At 44.4% G+C, this 23,991-nt stretch overlaps 1 protein-coding gene across 1 annotated transcript in view; it reads left to right on the forward strand.

The window, feature by feature from the left end:
• grin2ab (glutamate receptor, ionotropic, N-methyl D-aspartate 2A, b) overlaps window positions 1-23,991 on the forward strand; it is a 344,912-nt gene that overhangs the window by 267,944 nt on the left and 52,977 nt on the right. The window lies entirely within an intron of this gene.

Raw genomic sequence — 23,991 nt, forward strand, 5'->3', positions numbered from 1 at the left:
GGGGGCGTGGCCTCCAGCTCTGCCTGAATTTCGGGAGATTTTCAGGAGAAAATTTGTCCCGGGAGGTTTTCGGGAGAGGCGCTGAATTTCGGGAGTCTCCCGGAAAATCCGGGAGGGTTGGCAAGTATGCATCTTCTCCTCATCCCACTGCTGCTTAATTGTGACACGCACGCCTCACTGTTGCCCCCCGCAGGGCGGCGGGATTACTGCATACACGAGCAACCCTAGTTTGAATTGTTTCATCACGCCTATTTGGGTGATGTTCGGCGGGCTGAATGAAAAGCTTTAGAGGGCCGGATGTGACCCGCAGATGTCAGGTTCAAACACAGACAACACAGACGAGAAGCAAGGAATCATGCAGAGACAGAGTTCAATTTTGCTCAATTGAGGAAAGACGTTATTTGGGCTGTATTCTAGTTACAGATCCACACTACGTTCTAAAAGTCCAGCCTCTATTTATTTGGGAGGTCCCTGGTTACATCACTGAAGCTGTCGCTGAGGGAATGGGGTTAATCTCGACAACTGCAGTTGGACACAATATATAATTATACAAGAAATGCAAATGTGTTGACGCTGGTGATATCGCCTTGTCTCTGCTCTGTCTGCGTCACGGCGGTGTTCGGCCTTGGCAGTCAGCAGGCCGTTCCTGGATACAGACACTGATACCAGACTGGCTTGCAATCTTTTGGATTGATATGCTTTGCACAGACAAAGAAAAATAGCACTTCAGCACAATTGATAATAACTATAGCAACGGCCCTTAAGCATAAGAGTTGTGTGATAATATATACATAATTATTCTAACAGCAGACCGCCAGTTGAATAGACCTGCTATGGAGCAAGGGTGTCCAAAGAGAGACCCAAACGAAACAAACAAAAAAAAAAACTGTAAAAATGTAAGAAAAAAACTGCAAAAAGACAAATGACCGGATTTATATTTTAATTTTGTATTATTTTGAATTTAATTTCAATTTAATTAATTGTCATGTTTTCTTGTACTTATTTATTTGTTAATTTATTTGAATGGAATTTTACTTTTAGTATGCCTGTAAAGGGTGTCCGTCTTCCAGAATTTACCATATCCCACATACTGGAAGGAGGGAAATACGAAAAATAATCATGTAGCACTCTTAATGTGATTTATCAAAATCAAAACTTGTTCTGCGGCCGCTGTTTGGCGTCGGTATTCCGTATAAATGAGACGATCGGGTTGCAAAGACAGACAATGGAGCGAGAATCTTCCGCCCAACGTGTGTGGACTGTCAGAAATATAAATAATAGAACTACGGTGTATTCAGTAATATCCTTTTATAAGTTTAGAGCTACTGGAGGACACAAGAAGCTGGTTGAAATGAATTCAACTTATTTGTTTAAGCGTTTAGTTTTTTTTATGCTGTTATTTTTTATAGTGAAAATGTATGAAAAAAGGGAATGTTCCCGCAATATGCATTTTCCTGTGAGTGGATCGTTCTATATAGCCTAGAAAAGGTGGCGTATTATAATTGTGTTATGTTTTTTCTATATATTAGTCGCATCGGATTATAATGCGCAGATGTATACGTTGTCAAATGAGTTATTTACCTACTCAGTGGCCTAGTGGTTAGAGTGTCCGCCCTGAGATCGGTAGGTGGTGAGTCCAAACCCCGGCCGAGTCATACCAAAGACTATAACAATGGGACGCATTACCTCCCTGCTTGGCACACAGCATCAAGGGTTGGAATTAGGGGTTAAATCACCAAAAATGATTCCCGGGCGCGGCCACCGCTGCTGCTCACTGCTCCCCTCACCTCCCAGGGGGTGAACACGGGGATGGGTCAAATGCAGAGGACAAATTTCACCCCACCTAGTGTTTGGAGGGGTGGGCGGGTTTTATATATATATATATATATATATATATATGTATGTGTGGGGGAAAAAAATCACAAGACTATTTCATCTCTACAGGCCTGTTTCATGAGGGGGGGTACCCTCAATCGTCAGGAGATTTTAATGGGAGCATTCGCATACCATGGTTTATATAGGGCACAGAGTGGGTGGGTACAGGCTGGCCTAGGGGCGTGGTGATTGGCTCATGTGTTACCTAGGAGGTGTTTCCGTCTATGGCGGCATGTTGTTACAATTTCGCTGCGCTTGTTGAGGGATGACAGGTCTGGACGGTAAATAATAAACAGTTTCTCTTTCAAGCATAGGTTGCATCTTTTATTACCACTATTGTAAGGTGTGCTGGATGCAAGAATTTGCCATGTTATTGAATATTCAACATTATTGTCTTTGAGGTCCCAAATGTGTTTGCTGAGTTCTGTGGTATTTCGCAGGTTTTTGTTCCTGAAAGAAGCCTTGTGGTTGTTCCATCTGGTTTTGAATTCACCCTCGGTTAATCCTACATATGTGTCGGATGTGTTAATGTCCTTGCGTATTACCTTAGATTGGTAGACAACTGATGTTTGTAAGCACCCCCCGTTGAGAGGGCAATCAGGTTTCTTTCGACAGTTACATGCTTTGTTGGTTTTGGAGTCGTTCTGACTGGGGGTCGACGGCTCATTTGCAATTGTTTTGTTGTGGTTTGAGATGATTTGTCGTATATTGTTCATGCAGCTGTAGCTCAATTTGATGTTGTTCTTGTTGAATACTTTTCTTAGGTTGTTGTCTTTGGGGAAGTGTTTGTCAATCAGATTGAGGAATTTGTGTCCAATGTTCGTTGAGACGTTTTTGCTGTATGGGGGGTTGTACCAGATGATGCCGCTTCGTTTTCAATCTGATTGACAAACACTTCCCCAAAGACAACAACCTAAGAAAAGTATTCAACAAGAACAACATCAAATTGAGCTACAGCTGCATGAACAATATACGACAAATCATCTCAAACCACAACAAAACAATTGCAAATGAGCCGTCGACCCCCTGTCAGAACGACTCCAAAACCAACAAAGCATGTAACTGTCGAAAGAAACCTGATTGCCCTCTCAACGGGGGGTGCTTACAAACATCAGTTGTCTACCAATCTAAGGTAATACGCAAGGACATTAACACATCCGACACATATGTAGGATTAACCGAGGGTGAATTCAAAACCAGATGGAACAACCACAAGGCTTCTTTCAGGAACAAAAACCTGCGAAATACCACAGAACTCAGCAAACACATTTGGGACCTCAAAGACAATAATGTTGAATATTCAATAACATGGCAAATTCTTGCATCCAGCACACCTTACAATAGTGGTAATAAAAGATGCAACCTATGCTTGAAAGAGAAACTGTTTATTATTTACCGTCCAGACCTGTCATCCCTCAACAAGCGCAGCGAAATTGTAACAACATGCCGCCATAGACGGAAACACCTCCTAGGTAACACATGAGCCAATCACCACGCCCCTAGGCCAGCCTGTACCCACCCACTCTGTGCCCTATACAAACCATGGTATGCGAATGCTCCCATTAAAATCTCCTGACGATTGAGGGTACCCCCCCTCATGAAACAGGCCTGTAGAGATGAAATAGTCTTGTGATTTTTTTCCCCCACACATACATATATTGCGCTCTACTACGGTATCGAGCACTATTTTTTGGATAACCTTATTAAGACATATATATATATATATATATATATATATATATATATATATATATATATATATATAGTACAGTACACAATAATGAAAACACAGTTCTACTAACTGTACTGTACTTGCTGCTTACTTAAAAAAATTAAAATAACACTTACCTTTCACTATTTGAGTAGCTTTTGTTCTGCCATTTGAGTACTGGCGAGCGATCTCTGAATCCGGGAACATATCCTTCACGGATTTGTTGAAAACATCCGCAAATGAGAACGGGATGTTGCTTGCAAGGTGGCCCATAATACTGCGTTGTCGCCGCCTTGTGCTTCTCTGACCGTTCATGAGTGACTATATCCATTCGGCCACCGTGTTATGGGTTATAGATAAACCTATGGATAACGGAGACTTATATAATAGTCTCCTTTCCAGGGGAGAGGATGCTAAAGGCAGTGCCTTTAAGGCACGCCCCCAATATTGTTTGTCCGGCTGGAAATTTTGGACATTACTACTTGCCGTAGTTTTGAAGCAATGCATGATGTGTGTCAGTGTATTAACGTGCCGGCTGGTATAAACACACGCTAAGAAATAGCTCTGTGCCTGCCTTCTTTATGGGTTATAGATAACCCTATGGATAACGGAGACATATATAATAGTCTCCTTTTCAGGTGAGAGACGACGCTAAAGGCAGTGCCTTTAAGGCACGCCCCCAATATTGTTGTCCGGCTGGAAATCGGGAGAAATTCGGGAGAATGGTTGTCCCGGGAGATTTTCGGGAGAGGCACTGAAATTCGGGAGTCTCCCGTAAAATTCGGGAGGGTTGGCAAGTATGCTTAGCATACGTGTGGAGTGTCTCCATGGCGACGCAAAACCCCTTTTGTACTTGTTATCAATCGTACACGCAGTCTTGGTAGATCACCCGCAACACGGCCACGAGAAAAGTCGGAAAATTTGAAAAAGTTTTGAAAAAACAGAAATGTTTATAGTACTAATAAAGATACGCATGACGGGTTTTTGTTTTTAATTATAGAATATAAAATTGGCCCCTCCTCGGTGGAAAGTCACCCGTATTTGGCCAAATGTGCACCGCCTGTGTTTTGATATTTTGCCATCTTTACTGACTAGTGCCTAATGCACCACGTCAACCTCTCAAAGTGCTCTTCATGCTCCAATTGTGTGTGTGTGTGTGTGTGTGTGTGTGTGTGTGTGTGTGTGTGTGTGTGTGTGTGTGTGTGTGTGTGTGTGTGTGTGTGTGTGTGTGTGTGTGTTCAGAACACACCACAACCTGATTTGATTTGGGCAGATCATTAATCCTGCTCTTTATCATCCTACAGTATCTGACCAACGTGATCTCCCATGTCATCCGTCACTTTTATGACAATGTGCCTCTTTGAGGGATGATACTGCTCAGGAAGTCGGTCTACTTTAAAGTAGTCTGTGTGCAGCAAAGACGTGTTATTCCCTTTAAACAAATATTCAACACGGTCATTACTGCGTAAATATCTGGCAAAAACGTGTAAGATCGCTACACTTATGTCTTTGCACAGAGGCGGCAGCATTCCGGGCTGCACGAGTGCTGCCAGCACCGGGGAGCTACGGTTAATTGAGGGGTGGAGAAGAATTCCAAAATGTGCTGTGCAGTGAAATGTCGTCGTAGTAACGAACCCGAGTGACGGGGATTTCTTTGTCGTTTGATGCGCTTTTTTGTCAATTGCGTCGAGAGTCCAGCTGATCATTTCCATGTCTGATGTTTAGTTTTGAGGACAGCGCAAAGAAAGAGGCTTCAAAAAAGTTCAGACAAGACAAAACAAGAGAGCAAGCTGGGAGAAGAAAGGAGCGGAAAAAAATGCGACCGCCCTCACCGGAGGCAAGACAGAAGATGCAACGTACAGAGTTTCCTCTGTAGGTTGGCAGTGTTCTCCCTTGGGTAAAAAGCTCTGTCATTCCGGAAGAACTCAGACTAAAAACACTGGTCCTCCACTTGGAAAAGAGATTGACGGGGTGCACCAGACGCCTCAAGGAAGACCCAAGACATGTTGGCCTAGGAATGCCTCAGGATGGAGCCGGACGAAGTAGCCAGGGAGACGAAAGTCTGGGCTTCTTTTCTTAGGCTCGACCCTCTACTGTCTGGAAATGGATACCAGGTGGCTACAGTTAATTTCTAGAGAGGTACCAATCAGGAGGAGGTGTTAGCTGACCCGAATTGAGACCCGAGTTGAAACACTCGTTGGACCATTTCTCCATGCACAGCTAAAGACATCTCTGCATAGCTAACTGGCTGAGGCTGGAAGAAGATTCAATTCCCCCCAGGACTTTCCGCTGATTTCCCGGCAGACTGGACTCCCATTTCATCTATTAAATTAACAACTAAATAATTAGGCAACACTTACTTACAATTCAAAAACTGTACCTACTTGACATCCGTTGCAGCCGGTCACCCAAGAAGTGGGGGTCCCTACATCTGCGATCCCTTCTAAAGGTTTCTTCTTTTTCCCCACCTGGAGTTTTTCTTTAGGTTTTCCTTGCCCAAATGTGGTCTTAGATCCAAGAATGTCGTTGTGAGAATCTGAAGCCCTTTGAGACATTCATCATTAAGGGCTATTTGATTGACCAATTGTTCCGACTCGTTCTTAACGCTTGCGTACCAGGTGCTGGGGCACTGGGGAGCTGCGGTTCATAGAGGTAAAAATGAATTCCAACAAGGTTGTGATGCCGAGCATGATTCCTTGCCTTGGGAATCCATTTTTCAACATGATAAGGACTCCAAACACATCCCTAAGATGACTGAGGAAGCTAAAGGTAACAGAGTGGGTAGGTATGTCTCTTCCATGTCCTGGGCATGACGTTAAAGTGCATCGGGCAGTGGAGGCTCCTCTATGGGTTCTTGGGGCACTAGGAGGTTAACCCCTTGTGAACGACTCCCGCTGTCGTCCGGGTTCCATGGACCATCAAGGAAGGACATTGTCGCAAGCAGGGTTGACTTCATTTTATTTTTTCAAATAAAACCTTGTCTGCGGTCCGGTCGCTTTTCAGCTGCGCCTCCGTCTGCTGCTCGCTCCGCCGTCTGCTTTTCAGCCGCCCACGGCGTCGTCGTCTGCCTCTGGCTCTCTGCCTCTCGCGCTCAGCATCCGCTTCTCAGTCTCCAACTCTCTTCTCTCTGACTCGCTCTCCAACTCTCTCCTATCCGACTCGCTCTTCAACTCTCTCCTCTCCGACTCGCTCTCCAACTCTCTCCTATCCGACTCGCTCTCCAACTCTCTCCTATCCGACTCGCTCTCCAACTCTCTCCTCTCCGACTCGCTCTCAAACTCTCTCCTATCCGACTCGCTCTTCAACTCTCTCCTCTCCGACTCGCTCTCCAACTCTCTTCTCTCCGACTCGCTCTCCAACTCTCTCCTATCCGACTCGCTCTCCAACTCTCTCCTCTCCGACTCGCTCTCAAACTCTCTCCTATCCGACTCGCTCTTCAACTCTCTCCTCTCCGACTCGCTCTCCAACTCTCTTCTCTCAGACTCGCTCTCCAACTCTCTCCTATCCAACTCGCTCTTCAACTCTCTCTTCTCCGACTCGCTCTCCAACTCTCTCCTATCCGACTCGCTCTCCAACTCTCTCCTCTCCGACTCGCTCTCCAACTCTCTCCTATCCGACTCGCTCTTCAACTCTCTCCTCTCCGACTCGCTCTCCAACTCTCTTCTCTCCGACTCGCTCTCCAACTCTCTCCTATCCGACTCGCTCTCCAACTCTCTCCTCTCCGACTCGCTCTCCAACTCTCTCCTATCCGACTCGCTCTTCAACTCTCTCCTCTCCGACTCGCTCTCCAACTCTCTTCTCTCAGACTCGCTCTCCAACTCTCTCCTATCCAACTCGCTCTTCAACTCTCTCTTCTCCGACTCGCTCTCCAACTCTCTCCTATCCGACTCGCTCTTCAACTCTCTCCTATCCGACTCGCTCTCCAACTCTCTCCTCTCCGACTCGCTCTCCAACTCTCTCCTATCCGACTCGCTCTCCAACTCTCTCCTATCCGACTCGCTCTTCAACTCTCTCCTATCCGACTCGCTCTCCAACTCTCTCCTCTCCGACTCGCTCTCCAACTCTCTCCTCTCCGACTCGCTCTCCAACTCTCTCCTATCCGACTCGCTCTTCAACTCTCTCCTCTCCGACTCGCTCTCCAACTCTCTCCTATCCGACTCGCTCTTCAACTCTCTCCTCTCCGACTCGCTCTCCAACTCTCTTCTCTCCGACTCGCTTTCCAACTCTCTCCTATATGACTCGCTCTCCAACTCTCTTCTCTCCGACTCGCTCTCCAACTCTCTCCTATCCGACTCGCTCTTCAACTCTCTCCTCTCCGACTCGCTCTCCAACTCTCTTCTCACCGACTCGCTCTCCAACTCTCTTCTCTCCGACTCGCTCTCCAACTCTCTCTTATCCAACTCGTTCTTCAACTCTCTCCTCTCCGACTCGCTCTCCAACTCTCTTCTCACCGACTCGCTCTCCAACTCTCTTTTCTCCGACTCGCTCTCCAACTCTCTCCTCTCCGACTCGCTCTCCAACTCTCTCCTCTCCGACTCGCTCTCCAACTCTCTTCTCTCCGACTCGCTCTTCAACTCTCTCCTCTCCGACTCGCTCTCCAACTCTCTCCTATCCGACTCGCTCTCCAACTCTCTCCTCTCCGGCTCGCTCTCCAACTCTCTCCTATCCGACTCGCTCTCCAACTCTCTCCTATCCGACTCGCTCTTCAACTCTCTCCTATCCGACTCGCTCTCCAACTCTCTCCTCTCTGACTCGCTCTCCAACTCTCTCCTATCCGACTCGCTCTCCAACTCTCTCCTCTCCGACTCGCTCTCCAACTCTCTCCTATCCGACTCGCTCTTCAACTCTCTCCTCTCCGACTCGCTCTCCAACTCTCTTCTCTCCGACTCGCTCTCCAACTCTCTCCTCTCCGACTCGCTCTCCAACTCTCTCCTATCCGACTCGCTCTTCAACTCTCTCCTCTCCGACTCGCTCTCCAACTCTCTTCTCTCCGACTCGCTTTCCAACTCTCTCCTATATGACTCGCTCTCCAACTCTCTTCTCTCCGACTCGCTCTCCAACTCTCTCCTATCCGACTCGCTCTTCAACTCTCTCCTCTCCGACTCGCTCTCCAACTCTCTTCTCACCGACTCGCTCTCCAACTCTCTTCTCTCCGACTCGCTCTCCAACTCTCTCTTATCCAACTCGTTCTTCAACTCTCTCCTCTCCGACTCGCTCTCCAACTCTCTTCTCACCGACTCGCTCTCCAACTCTCTTCTCTCCGACTCGCTCTCCAACTCTCTTCTCTCCGACTCGCTCTCCAACTCTCTCCTCTCCGACCTGCTCTCCAACTCTCTTCTCTCCGACTCGCTCTTCAACTCTCTCCTCTCCGACTCGCTCTCCAACTCTCTCCTATCCGACTCGCTCTCCAACTCTCTCCTCTCCGACTCGCTCTCCAAATCTCTCCTATCCGACTCGCTCTTCAACTCTCTCCTCTCCGACTCGCTCTCCAACTCTCTCCTCTCCGACTCGCTCTCCAACTCTCTTTTCTCCGACTCGCTCTCCAACTCTCTCCTATCCGACTCGCTCTTCAACTCTCTCCTCTCCGACTCGCTCTCCAACTCTCTTCTCACCGACTCGCTCTCCAACTCTCTTCTCTTCGACTCGCTCTCCAACTCTCTCTTATCCAACTCGCTCTTCAACTCTCTCCTCTCCGACTCGCTCTCCAACTCTCTTCTCACCGACTCACTCTCCAACTCTCTTCTCTCCGACTCGCTCTCCAACTCTCTTCTCTCCGACTCGCTCTTCAACTCTCTCCTCTCCGACTCGCTCTCCAACTCTCTCCTATCCGACTCGCTCTCCAACTCTCTCCTCTCCGACTCGCTCTCCAACTCTCTCCTATCCGACTCGCTCTCCATCTCTCTTCTCTCCGACTCGCTCTCCAACTCTCTCCTATCCGACTCGCTCTTCAACTCTCTCCTCTCCGACTCGCTCTCCAACTCTCTCCTCTCCGACTCGCTCTCCAACTCTCTTTTCTCCGACTCGCTCTCCAACTCTCTTCTCAACGTTCTCGGCTGTTGCCCTTTTACCCACTGAGAGGGGATCACTTAATTTTGCCCAGCTGCGCGATCCACGCACCTGCAGTCCATTTCGACGCGGGTCCGCCAGCCACGCCTCCTCGCCGCCATCTTGGAGCGGGCCCCGGTGTGCCCTGCCTCGCTGTCGGTCTGCCGGCCCCTCCTCCCCACCCCCCCTTTACTACTGTTACCCCAGGAGGCCCTTGGCAAAGGCTTAGTACCTGACTGCCCCCTTAGTACCTGACTGCCCCAGGGATACGGTGAAGACCTCAACGGCGGAGCAGGCGGAAGACGGTAGCTTTAAGAACTACCACAACGGCTGCGATGGCGGCAGAAGGCTGCAACAGAAAAGGGTCCCCAGTCGCCTTGGACTCCATGCCACTGGACCCTGACCCGGTTCTGTCAAGGATCGTGTGGTGACTGTCTGTGCACCAGTCTCCCCACGTTAAACAAAGTTACGCACAGGCATCCTCCATAAAGGGATATACCCCTATCAGGAGGATCGTCATACTCGCTTCGAGTGACCGCCGATAATAATAATATAATAGGTATGTCTCCTCCAGACCTGAACCCAGAATGGAATCTTGACACAGCATCATCTTATGAGAACCTTGGTGCAAAGGGGTAAAAAAACAAAAAAAACATCTTAACTTTGCCACGTCATTGCATTCTTGTTTATGAGTGTGTGTTGACATACAAGTGTGACGTGAACGGACAGATGCACAAGCCCCCCAGGGACCGTGCCTCAGTGAGTGTTTACATAGTGACATAAGGACGTGCAGGCCTCAGCTGGAGAGGTCTAACGTATACGCCATGTGTGCGCGGCCACACCTGAGACACACACACGTCTATTTTCTTTCATGTGAACGCTTTTGTGAATTTTCTGCTCTCTGCCCCGCATTGTAGTTTGGAGTTGGAAAAACAGTCATTTCGGGTTACACAAGATTTACCTTCTTTTTTTTTTAAGGACGGTGTTGTACGGAAAACTTTGTGGAACACCAGGAAACCAATGTAATGTTCTCTCGATCCTCTTTCAACAACAACTTAACCTCTAAAGGCTTAGTGGCCACATGCGTGGACAGCACCTTTTAGCTCTTATTTCCAAAATTGTGTACACTACTGAATTGGGGTCTTATGCCGACATATGGACATTTATACTGCCATCTGGTGGTGTCAGAAGAGTATAACATACAATGGAATTTGAAAAAAAAAAAAAAGTGTAAAAATAAAAATGTGCATGTCACTACACATGATGTACACGTTTGTGTACTTATGGACTAAGTACATCATATTAAAAGATGATTTTTAGATTTTATTCTAATTAGGGTCCAATAAGCCCAAATAGCAAAGATAAATAAAAAAAAGCATGTAAACAAGCAGCTTGGGCCTTAAGAAGTTAAAGGGGTAAGGTAAATTTGCAGCGGAAAACAAGAACATATTTTGTCTTGTTTCTGTATTTTAAATCGCAAAAAAACAAAACGCTAGCAAATGGGGGCTAACATTGTTGCTAATAATGGAGTCATCTATTGCACCCATAATTCCCTCTAAAAAACATCTAAAAACCGCCAACAAAACTCTATTTACATGTCGTGACCTGAATATCAAGCAAGTATTAGCGACATTGCTATTATAAAAGCGGGGGAATTGCTTATAGCGCTGCCTTATCACAAAAAGTTAATTAGCTCATGCAGCGATTGACATACTGAACTGCTGCATTGCCTCTGAGTTAGTTTGTGCACAATGTGACTTGGTAAAAGTTATTCGAGATTATGAATCATATCTCTAACTTTGAAACTCAATTTACACCCAAGGACATCGCGAGAAAGACACAAAAAAAGAAGCTTGTCTGTTTTGTTTTTTTAAGTTCTTTACCTCTAGACCACGGGTGTTCAAACTTTTTGACTAAGCGGCCGCATTGGGCTTAAAAAAAAAAAAAAAAAAAAAAAAAATATATATATATATATATATATATATATATATATATATATGTGTGTGTGTGTGTGTGTATACATATGTATGTATATATATATATATACACACATATATGTGTGTGTGTATATATACACACACGTGTATATATAGATGTGTATATATACTATATGTGTATTAATATGTATATGTGTATACATATGTATGTGTATATATATATGTATATATACATATACACATATATATGTATATATACATATACACACAGATATATATATATATATATATATATATATATATATATATATATATACATATATATATATATATATATATATATGATTACATATTATAATAATATATATATATATATATATATGATTACATATTATAATAATATAATGGATATATAATTAATGATTATTATAATTTGTTATAAGAGTATGTACAAATTCGACTCCCACCTTGTTTACTTCCGTGACAACCCCCTTAAAAGTTTTTAATCAATCAAACATATCAAGCAGCTAAAATGTGCCAAACATGGATAAGAGTGAAGATGGTGTTTTGCATTTTTCCCATTATGCCTTCTAATGGATTTAATTGGGTTTAGTTTGAATATTGTGTGATGATTGTACGTTTTTATAATATACACCAAGTTCAATTAGCAGGATGTGTTATGTGTGACCAGGTTTGTTGAATTTTTGTGCTAGTTAATTTTTTATTTTTTTTCTGCGCCATGACAAGGGAAGGTTGTTTGGATTAGGTCAAATAAGTAAGATGCTGTGCACACAACCATAATGACCACTGACTTGGGTTACTTTTGTTGGCCACCGGTTGGCGACAGTATGGCATCTATCAGACCGCCGACTATTTGTATATTAAATTAAAACACCGCGACCGACCAAATTGCTTATTGGACTCGTGCTGTGTCTCGGGCCAAATTATAGAAGCTGGCGGGCCGCACGTAGTTTGGACACCCCCCGCTCTAGATTGAAGGTTTTTGATTCATTTAGCAGCTAAACGGTGAACACAACTCTCGTGCTGAAAGATATAAACATCCCATCAGTTGGCATCCCACTCAGAGCAGACATTGTACAGTAGGTGATTGTTTCTTTATGTTTGTAGTTTGTATTTCTTGTCTCGCACTTATCAATACTGCTACTTGTTGGATCTGCTAATCGCTCCGCTTCTAAAACTTGTAGCTCATTTTCTTTATTTTCAGGCTCAAATATATAAGGTTCTGGATCATAATTTGTCCCAAAGTAGTCTTTGTTGTCTCTCATGAGGTCTGCCATGGTTAGTAGTGTTGTTGTTTTTGAAGGGAAATGCAAACGTGATGCGTCTGTGAAATGAATACACCGCCGTATGCTTAAAATGACCAAAATACGTAAACATTACATGTTATTATGAATGTGCCTGTTACTACATTACATATATACTTACAGCATGTATATAAAATCTTGATGGAGGATGTTGGATGTGTTTAGACCGCTTTAGAGGTGGAATAGATCGAATCGCTTCATTGTCGGCTGACTTTTGCTAGTGTTTATTTACGAGTTAGAATGCACATAGGGATTGTGAATGATAGACAAAATACCATTAAAAAAAAAAAAAGTGCAGTTTCTCTTTGAATGACTCACTTAAACAGTCCCAGGAACTACATTTGCAATGCTACCTCCTCTCTTCAGTCTGAGCCTGGACCCAGATGCCATCCTGTCCAGACATGGACCTATCATCAATGAATCACTTACTGTATATAGACTTTACGGTACTGGTTAGTGTTGCGTTTGGACCAGTTGTTCTTCCCAGGGAATTCAAGTCGCTGTTCGCTCCCAAGCTCTTTACGACACTTAAAGCTAAGTAGAAGAACCACCAGAGACAGAATAGATATTTTGTAATATATTTGCAAAGCTTTGTAAATATACTGAGACCAGTCCAGCATAGAACATTAAATCGCGCCGCTAAGATGGTCTGCCCCCCTCCAATGAAAAACCCTCTCCTCTATCAAGTCTCTCTCCCTCCCACCCTCGCAGTCTTGTCCCTCCAGCCCAAACGCATGCCCATTGTCCTCCGCACCTGGACATAAGAATAGATAAGAGGAAGGAGTATCTCTCTTTCTTACATTCCACACTCAAGGTTAGCACACAGTTTTTGCAGACAACCAAAAGACCACAATTGGAAGAAAAACACTAGCTGTTTTGTAATATGATTATGAAATTAAAGAAGTAACACTTAAATACGGATATATGTAAATATCTGCCTCCGACATTAGTCAGATCATGAAATGCACTGACCAATTGCATGCGACTTACGCCATCCTATACTCAGCCAATCAAATCTGCATTCCAGGCGGTAGACAGGGAGACTGTGGAAACCTAATTATGATTGACAGGTTTTGAATTATAAAAGCAATGCCGTTTACGCATATAAAAATAATTACCCTGACCGGTTTCATCAGTTCATGCTCATAACTACATTGAACAGCTCTAGTGTTGTCTAAACCAAAGCTGTCCAATCCAGTCGTGAGCGTAAAGTGATGAAGCCTACTACAATCAGAGGCAAAACGTCTTCTATAACCGTAACCTAGCTGCGGTCGATTCACTTCCCTCAGAATTCAAAGACATAGATGACTGGGAATATTCTCAGACGAACCAAAACCAAGATTTTAAGGTTGTAGGGATTGTACCCTTTGCAAAGTCTTTAACACAGGACTGTACAACGATGAATCCAAGTTACATTTTCAAACTTCCAGGAGTGTGTTCCCTGTACCGCCCTTAATGTTCAGCATGCCGGGAATTTGCAGGTTAAGGTCCAGTTTCTAATTTCCAGGAACAAGCTTACCAAAGTACCCAAACAACAAATTACTTTTGAACGCAAGGTTGTAGAGAGATGAATCCTAGTTTTTTACCCGTCATTTCTAGCAGTATGACTTTAGGTTTGTCAGAACTGGAGATTTTAAAGGGGAACATTATCACCAAACCTATGTAAGCGTCAATATATACCTTGATGTTGCAGAAAAAAGACAACGTGACGTCACATCGGGAAGCAATCCGCCATTTTCTCAAACACCGAGTCAAATCAGCTGTTATTTTCCGTTTTTTCGACTGTTTTCCGTACCTTGGAGACATCATGCCTCGTCGGTGTGTTGTCGGAGGGTGTAACAACACGAACAGGGACGGATTCAAGTTGCACCAGTGGCCCAAAGATGCGAAAGTGGCAAGAAATTGGACGTTTGTTCCGCACACTTTACCGACGAAAGCTATGCTACGACAGAGATGGCAAGAATGTGTGGATATCCTGCGACACTCAAAGCAGATGCATTTCCAACAATAAAGTCAAAGAAAGCTGCCGCCAGACCCCCATTGAATCTGCCGGAGTGTGTGAGCAATTCAGGGACAAAGGACCTCGGTAGCACGGCAAGCAATGGCGGCAGTCTGTTCCCGCAGACGAGCGAGCTAAACCCTCTGGATGTCTTGGCTCACATCGACCCTAGCTTCCCTGGCCTGCTGACATCAACTCCAAAACTGGACAGATCAGCTTTCAGGAAAAGAGCGCGGATGAGGGTATGTCTACAGAATATATTAATTGATGAAAATTGGGCTGTCTGCACTCTCAAAGTGCATGTTGTTGCCAAATGTATTTCATATGCTGTAAACCTAGTTCATAGTTGTTAGTTTCCTTTAATCAATCAATCAATCAATCAATGTGTATTTATATAGCCCTAAATCACAAGTGTCTCAAAGGGCTGCACAAGCCACAACGACATCCTCGGTATAGTCCACATAAGGGCAAGGAAAAACTCACCCCAGTGGGACGTCGATGTGAATGACTATGAGAAACCTTGGAGAGGACCGCATATGTGGGTAACCCCCCCCCCCCCCTCTAGGGAGACCGAATGCAATGGATGTCGAGTGGGTCTAACATAATATTGTGAGAGTCCAGTCCATAGTGGATCCAGCATAACAGTAAGAGTCCAGTCCACAGTGGGGTCAGCAGGAAACCATCCCGAGCGGAGACGGGTCAGCAGCGCAGAGATGTTCCCAACCGATATACAGGCGAGCGGTCCACCCCGGGTCCCGACCCCGGACAGCCAGCACTTTATCCATGGCCACCGGACCTGTGTGTCTCCCCTTCCACAAGGGATAGGGGGGAGCATAGGAGAAAAGAAAACTGGTCTAAAAAAAGGGGGGCTATTCAAAGGCTAGAGTATACAAATGAGTTTTGAGATGGGACTTAAATGTTTCTACTGAGGTAGCATCTCTAACTGTTACCGGGAGGGCATTCCATAGTGCTGGAGCCCGAATAGAAAACGCTCTACAGCCCGCAGACTTTTTTTGGGCTCTGGGAATCACTAATAAGCCGGAGTTCTTTGAACGCAGATTTCTTGCCGGGACATATGGTACAATACAATCGGCAAGATAGGCTGGAGCTAGACCGTGTAGTATTTTATACGTAAGTAGTAAAACCTTAAAGTCGCATCTTAAGTGCACAGGAAGCCAGTGCAGGTGAGCCAGTATAGGCGTAATATGATCAAACCTTCTTGTTCTTGTCAAAAGTCTAGCAGCCGCATTTTGTACCAACTGTAATCTTTTAATGCTAGACATAGGGAGACCCGAAAATAATACGTTACAGTAATCGAGACGAGACGTAACGAACGCATGAATAATGATCTCAGCGTCGCTAGTGGACAAAATGGAACGAATTTTAGCGATATTACGGAGATGAAAGAAGGCCGTTTTAGTAACACTCTTAATGTGTGACTCAAAGGAGAGAGTTGGGTCGAAGATAATACCCAGATTCTTTACTGAGTCGCTTTGTGTAATTGTTTGGTTGTCAAATGTTAAGGTGGTATTATTAAATAAATGTCGGTGTTTAGCAGGACCGATAATCAGCATTTCCGTTTTCTTAGTGTTGAGTTGCAAGAAGTTAGCGGACATCCATTGTTTAATTTCATTAAGACACGCCTCCAGCTGACTACAATCCGGCGTGTTGGTCAGCTTTAGGGGCATGTAGAGTTGGGTGTCATCAGCATAGCAATGAAAGCTAACACCGTATTTGCGTATGAAGTCGCCTAGCGGCAACATGTAAATACTAAAGAGTGCAGGGCCAAGAACCGAACCTTGGGGGACTCTGCACGTTACCTTAATGCCAAACAAACACATACCAATCGTTGGTTAGAAGGCGTTCGCCGAATTCGTCCTCGCTTTCTCCCGTGTCGCTGGCTGTCGTGTCGTTTTCGTCGGTTTCGCTTGCATACGGTTCAAACCGATATGGCTCAATAGCTTCAGTTTCTTCTTCAATTTCATTTTCGCTACCTGCCTCCACACTACAACCATCCGTTTCAATACATTCGTAATCTGTTAAATCGCTTAAGCCGCTGAAATCCGAGTTTGAATCCGAGCTAAAGCTTGTTGTTCTTTTCGCCATGTTTGTTTGTGTTGGCTTCACTATGTGACGTCACAGGAAAATGGACGGGTGTTTATAACGATGGTTAAAATCAGGCACTTTGAAGCTTTTTTTTAGAGATATTGCGTGATGGGTAAAATTTTGAAAAAAACTTCGAAAAATATAATAAGCCACTGGGAACTGATTTTTAATGGTTTTAACCATTCTGAAATTGTGATAATGTTCCCCTTTAAGGTTTTAAAGCAGCACTAAGTAACTTTTCAACCTTCACAAACTCTTTTGGAATGACACATGGACTTACAACTAGTTGAATGACACCTCTGTCATTGCCTGAAGGGGTCTGTATCGCTGTCACTGGCACTTAGTAACATCGAGAAGGGTGGCAAGAACCCTGCCACACAGAAAAACTGCAGATGTGCTGACTTGCTTTGCGGCATACGTCACTCCCCCTTTCACCGTTCGTTAAAAAGATGGAAGTCGATGCGAACGCCTGCCTTCCACCAGAAAACTAAAAGAACACCCATGTGCAGTGACTGCTATCATGGCAGAAGCTGCAAAACAACCAAAGAAACAACAAATTTTGCCTGAGGAGACAAAAATAAGAATAAGGGAGGCTACCCGGATGAAAGGACAGTCAAGGATCAACATTGCCTCGGCTTTCACTCGCTGGCGTGAGCTCAAAGATGAGGAGGGATTTCTAAATGATGCTGCGGAGTTTACCAAGCCACACTGGCTGGCCTGTCTTACATTGGGAAGTAGCTCAACCAGGATCTGGGGGCTGTGTGGATCGTTTGACGTTACTTTTGAATGGAGGGACAAACTAGTTTATTTCATTTTTCCGGTGGCCAATTGTTGCCGGGCAGACTTCACAGGCCTTTAGGGCTTCAGTGGAGGGGAGAGTGGTGTCACATCTCTGTGCGTTGAGCCGACCAGGTTAGCCAGGTTTTTCCAGAGCTGGTGGTCTAGTCACAGCTATTCTGCGTCCTCCGCAGCAATTCCATGTAGTCGGAGGTCGCCCGCAGTGATGTCTGGTGGTCTTCTCCCCATTGCCTGGAGAATGGTTCTTGTGGGATGGTCAGGAGGAAGGCGGTGGACATGGCTGAACCAGCAGGTGCGACGCTGCGCTGCCAGGCAGGATGCTCTGGGCTGGCACCTGTTACATCGGGAAGTAGCTCAACCAGGATCTGGGGGCTGTGTGGATAGTTTGACGTTACTTTTGAATGGAGGGACAAACTAGTTTATTTCATTTTTCCGGTGGCTAATTGTTGCCGGGCAGACTTCACAGGCCTTTAGCGCTTCAGTGGAGAGAGAGTGGTGTCGCATCTCTGTGCATTGAGCCGACCAGGTTAGCCAGGTTTTTCCAGAGCTGGTGGTCTAGTCACAGCTATTCTGCGTCCTCCGCAGCAATTCCATGTAGTCGGAGGTCGCCCGCAGTGATGTCTGGTGGTCTTCTCCCCATTGCCTGGAGAATGGTTCTTGTCGGATGGTCAGGAGGAAGGCGGTGGACATGGCTGAACCAGCAGGTGCGACGCTGCGCTGCCAGGCAGGATGCTCTGGGCTGGCACCTTTTACATCGGGAAGTAGCTCAACCAGGATCTGGGGGCTGTGTGGATAGTTTGATGTTACTTTTGAATAGAGGGACAAACTAGTTTATTTCATTTTTCCGGTGGCCAATTGTTGCCGGGCAGACTTCACAGGTCTCAATTAAGATTGAGACCTTTAGGGCTTCTGCGGAGGGGAGAGTGGTGTCGCATCTCTGTGCGTTGAGCCGACCAGGTTAGCCAGGTTTTTCCAGAGCTGGAGGTCTAGTCCCAGCTATTCTGCGTCCTCCGCAGCAATTCCATGTATTCGGAGGTCGCCCGCAGTGAAGTCTGGTGGTCTTCTCCACCCTGCCTGGAGAATGGCTCTTGTGGGATGGTCAGGAGGAAGGCGGTGGACATGGCTGAACCAGCAGGTGCGACGCTGCGCTGCCAGGCAGGATGCTCTGGGCTGACACGCGCGGGATCCGAGCACTTAGTTGGATACCCCCTCACTGGAAAGCTTTAATGACAAACTTGGAGCTGTTGGCATACTTGCCAACCCTCCCGAATTTTCCGGGAGACTCAAGAATTTCAGTGCCTCTCCCGAAAAACTCCCGGGACAACCATTCTCCCGAATTTCTCCTGATTTCCAGCCGGACTTAAGGCACGCCCCCTCCAGGTCCGTGCGGACCTGAGTGAGGACAGCCTGTCGTCACGTCCGCTTGTCCTTCATATAAACAGTCACGTTATAACATCTACGGCTTTTGGAGAATGCACATCTGCACACACAACAAGAAGGAGACGAAGCAGAAGAACAAAGAAGAGACAGTCATGGTGACGACAAGTGACAGAGAATAGAACAAGGATGGACAATTCAACCCCAAACTCACTCCTTTCCTGCAAATTCAATTTCACAGATGCTGCCTGTAATAGAGTGATCTAAGTTGTTCGTTGCCATCTCCTGGTGAATGTTGGGTATAGTGATCTGCGGTTAATTTTTGGTTGGCCATTGGTTTACGTTGTATTGCGCACCCTGACGGCAAGTGTGGGAGTCGGTTATGAAGTATGAAGTAAGGAAACATAACTTCATCACCTCGCCTGGTTATTGACTCCAACCCAGAATATTACACTGCCCATACCTATGCTCCTTCAAAGGCTGTGCTACTGGCTGCAAACCATTGCACTTTCAAATACAATGAGTAGAGGAGTGTTTTGTGTGTGTACATGTGTAAATAAATGAACACTGAAATTCAAGTATTTCTTTTATTTATATATATATACATATAATAAAATACATATATATATATATATATACATATATATATATATATATATATTTATATATATATATATATATATATATATATATATATATATATATATATATATATATATATATATATATATATATCTATCGCCTTCCGCCCGATTGTAGCTGAGATAGGCTCCAGCGACCCCGAAGGGAATAAGCGGTAGAGAATGGATGGATATATATATAAGAAATACTTGAATTTCAGTGAATTCTAGCTATAAATATACTCCTCCCACCCCCCACCCCCCGGCCTCCCCCAAATCTCCCGAATTCGGAGGTCTCAAGGTTGGCAAGTATGGCTGTTGGCGCTGTGCCCCTGGATAGAGACCTGACAAGTCCATACTTTCTAAGGACAGTGCCATCTAGTGGTGCGCCACACCCCTGCTGGTGATCAATTTATTTAAACCAGCTATTTGTGGTTGTGGGACGTCCTCGCCCCTGGGAATTCCTTTTCACTCGGTGGAGGTACGTAGGTGTCCCCCTCACAGACACGAGGAGGAGGAGGGAGGAGGTCGTGACGGAACGAGCAGAACGAGGCTAAGAAGGACAGCTGATATTTAAATCATGTGGCTAGGTTGTTCTGCAGAGGCTAGCTCTATTTAAAGCCCAGCAGCATCTGCTCGGTACCTCTGTGTTTTTATCTGGTCTGGTTAGCTGGCGCTCTGAGGAACACACACACACACACATCACTCTCTGCCCTTCAGCTCTATTTCTGATTACACTGTCACATTTCCTCGTTCACACTTTGATGGAAGCTCCAGATGTGGAGTAAGCCTGCAGTCGCTGTTCCCAGCACCATCACGTCCTCCCGTGGTAAACTCTACTAACACCCCGTGTGTGTGTGTGTGTGTGTGTGTGTGTGTGTGCGTGTGTGTGTGTGTGTGTGTGTGTGTGTGTGTGTGTGTGTGTGTGTGTGTGTGTGTGTGTGTGTGTGTGTGTGTGTGTGTGTGTGTGTTCTGGCGATGCTTACTTAATGGGGACATGGTTCTGTTTACACAGTCACCTTTAGGGGATCTCTGACGGTATGGGGACAAAAAAACAGGTCCCCTAAAGGGAAACCTTTTTAAATGATAGTCAGATCCATTCTGAAGATGCCTAAGTGATTTTTAAGCTTTGGCCCCTAAAACATGTTTACTGGTTAGTTTGAGTGTGAGACATTTGCACAGCAGAACTTTTTTTTTTTTTTTTTTAACCCTTGTGTGGTGTTCGGGTCTGTGGGACCCGTTTTCATTTTTTATTAAAAGAAAAATGATACAATTAATTAATTTTTTTAACTGAGACTCACTGACTTTGGCTCATTTTCTGTGAAGAACATATATCAGAATACATATTTAATGACCACACACCATACACATTTCTATTACATATAAGATGTCCGGGTCCACTGGACCCGGGGGACTAATAGAAGTGGGGAAATTGATGTTCTGTGTACCACACACACACACAGCAGGCCTAGACAGGAGGAGGACAGAGTGTAGGTACACAGAACATCAGAGGGTCAAATGTGCGAGAAAATGAGAGCAGACAGTGTTGACAAACAATGTTGCAACCTGGTGTGGGAACCGCAGGTGCAGAAACACAAAAGAAAAATCCCTGTGGGATGCGGAAACTGGCAGAGAAATTTTCCGTGCAACGTTCATATTGTTACTCAGCCAGCGTTTGTGGGTCTGATGGACCCGTTGCATTTTGTGGCTTTTAATGCCTCACAATACATACATAAACATTTATACATACATATATATATATACGTATTCACACACACACATATATATATATACACACACACACAGACATACATACATATATATATATATATACTGTTGCGTTTTGGACCAGTTGTTCCTCCCAGGGAATTCAAGTCACAAGTCGCTCCCAAGCTCTTTACGACACTTAAAGCTGAGTTGAAAAACCACCAGAGACAGAATAGGTATTTTGTAATATATTTGCAAAGCTTTGCAGATATACCTTGAGACCAGTCCAGCATAGAACATTCAATTGCGCCCCTAAGATCGTCTGCCCCCCGAAACACCCTCTCCCCTCTTAAGTCCCTGGCAGACCTGTGTCTCTAGCCAAAACAAATGTCCATTATCTCTCTCTCTCTAACATTCCTCATTCAAGGTTAAGCACACAGTTTTTGCAGACAACCAAAAGACCACAATTGGAAGAAAAACACTAGCTGTTTTGTAATATGATTATGAAATCAAAAGAAGTAACACTTAAATTCGGATATAGGTAAATATCTGCCTCCGACAATACACACACACACACACATATATATATATATATATATATATATATATATATATATATATGTATACATATATACATACATACAGTATGTATGTATGTATACATATGTACATACATGTATACATATGTATATATGTATACATATATGTATATATGTATACATACATATGTATACATATATGAATGAATGAATGAAATAGTTTATTTCGGTCATATAATCAACCATCAACCATTAACCATTTTGTGTGACCAGTTTAAGAGTACAGACTATACATATACAGTATAACAATCTTACACATTTACACACAAAAGGAAAAGAAACGAAAAGAAAAAGCATGACCGAAAAAGGAATAGGCTGAAGCCAAAGCTTATATTTGCCTATCCTATACCTTCACTGAAAATAAGATTACCTGGAACATCAATGTTAAAAAAAAATAAAAATCAATGGGATGAAAGTAATTGTTACTATATTTTATCATTTTCAATTATCTCACCTTTCAATGTTTTCTTAAACCTTAACAAAGAAGTCTTCAACTCATCACTGAGCTTGTTCCACCATTTAACTCCTAAAACTGTATTTCAGTTTTAGGAGTTAAATGGTGGAACAAGCTCAGTTGACAATCAAACACTTTTATGTTAAAATACTGAACAGATGTTTATTGGGATAAGGTAAACATCTGTTCAGTATTTGAACATAAAAGTGTTTGATTGTGAGGCATTAAAAGCCACAAAATGCAACGGGTCCATCAGACCCACAAACGCTGGCTGAGTAACAACAATATGAACACCACACAAGGGTTAAACGGTCCTCAGTAGTCACTCATTGTGTGAATTATGCAAAATTATTTAAATTTGGTCCCCATGAACCATATTAAGTCTTTTTCCCCAGGGTCCCCAGTAAGAACGATCAGCACATTACTTCATCAATCCAGAGATTTAAAGACGTGTATGAGCTAACTGGGCAGTGGACATTTTACACCATTTTTTTTAATGCCTCTACAACCTGTAGAAAGGGTGGTCCCCACAAGTCATCATCAAAAACTTGGTCCCCATTCCAAATGATAACATGTGTGTGTGTGTGTGTGTGTGTGTGTGTGTGTGTGTGTGTGTGTGTGTGTGTGTGTGTGTGTGTGTGTGTGTGTGTGTGTGTGTGTGTAAAGCACTTTATAAATAAAGTTTGATTGATTGATTGAAACACATCTTTTTGCTACATGAGGAGGAATACTTATTCAAAAGGAACAGGACTGTTTGTTCTTCATGATCAGAGGATCAAGAATGTGATAGTGATTCTTCACCTGGCTCCTCTGTACTCAGCCATGCATTCATTTGTGTGTGTGTGTGTGTGTGTGTGTGTGTGTGTGTGTGTGTGTGTGTGTGTGTGTGTGTGTGTGTGTGTGTGTGTGTGTGTGTGTGTGTGTGTGTGTGTGTGTGTGTGTGTGCACTTGTCTCACATCCTTGTGTGGACATATACTTGACAAACCACCCTTTCTGTGAGGACCATTTGACTTGTGAGGACATTTGCCTGGTCCTCACAACTACAGAAGTAAAATGTTTTTTTTACTTTGTGTGTTTTGCATTCTGAAGTGAGTTTGCAACTCTCTACTCCCATCTAGTGCTAGATATATTTTTTTTCATCATTCTAGCTATAGTGGAAAGGGGGGCCCTCGAAACCTACTAACCAAACGTGGGTCCACACAAAGTAGGCAAGACATGCATGTGCGTGTGTGCGTGTGTGTGTGTGTGTGTGTGCGTGTGTGTGTGTGTGTGTTCTGGCAATGCTTACTTAATGGGGACATCGTTCTGTTTACACAGTCACCTTTCGAGGACCTCTGACGGTATGGGGACAAAAAAACAGGTCCCCTAAAGGGAAACCTTTTTAAATGATAGTCAGATCATGTCATATTTAATTTGAACTTTTTTTTTTTTTTTAAA

This window comes from Nerophis lumbriciformis, linkage group LG25 (genome assembly GCF_033978685.3).
Source record: "Nerophis lumbriciformis linkage group LG25, RoL_Nlum_v2.1, whole genome shotgun sequence".
NCBI lineage: Eukaryota > Metazoa > Chordata > Actinopteri > Syngnathiformes > Syngnathidae > Nerophis > Nerophis lumbriciformis.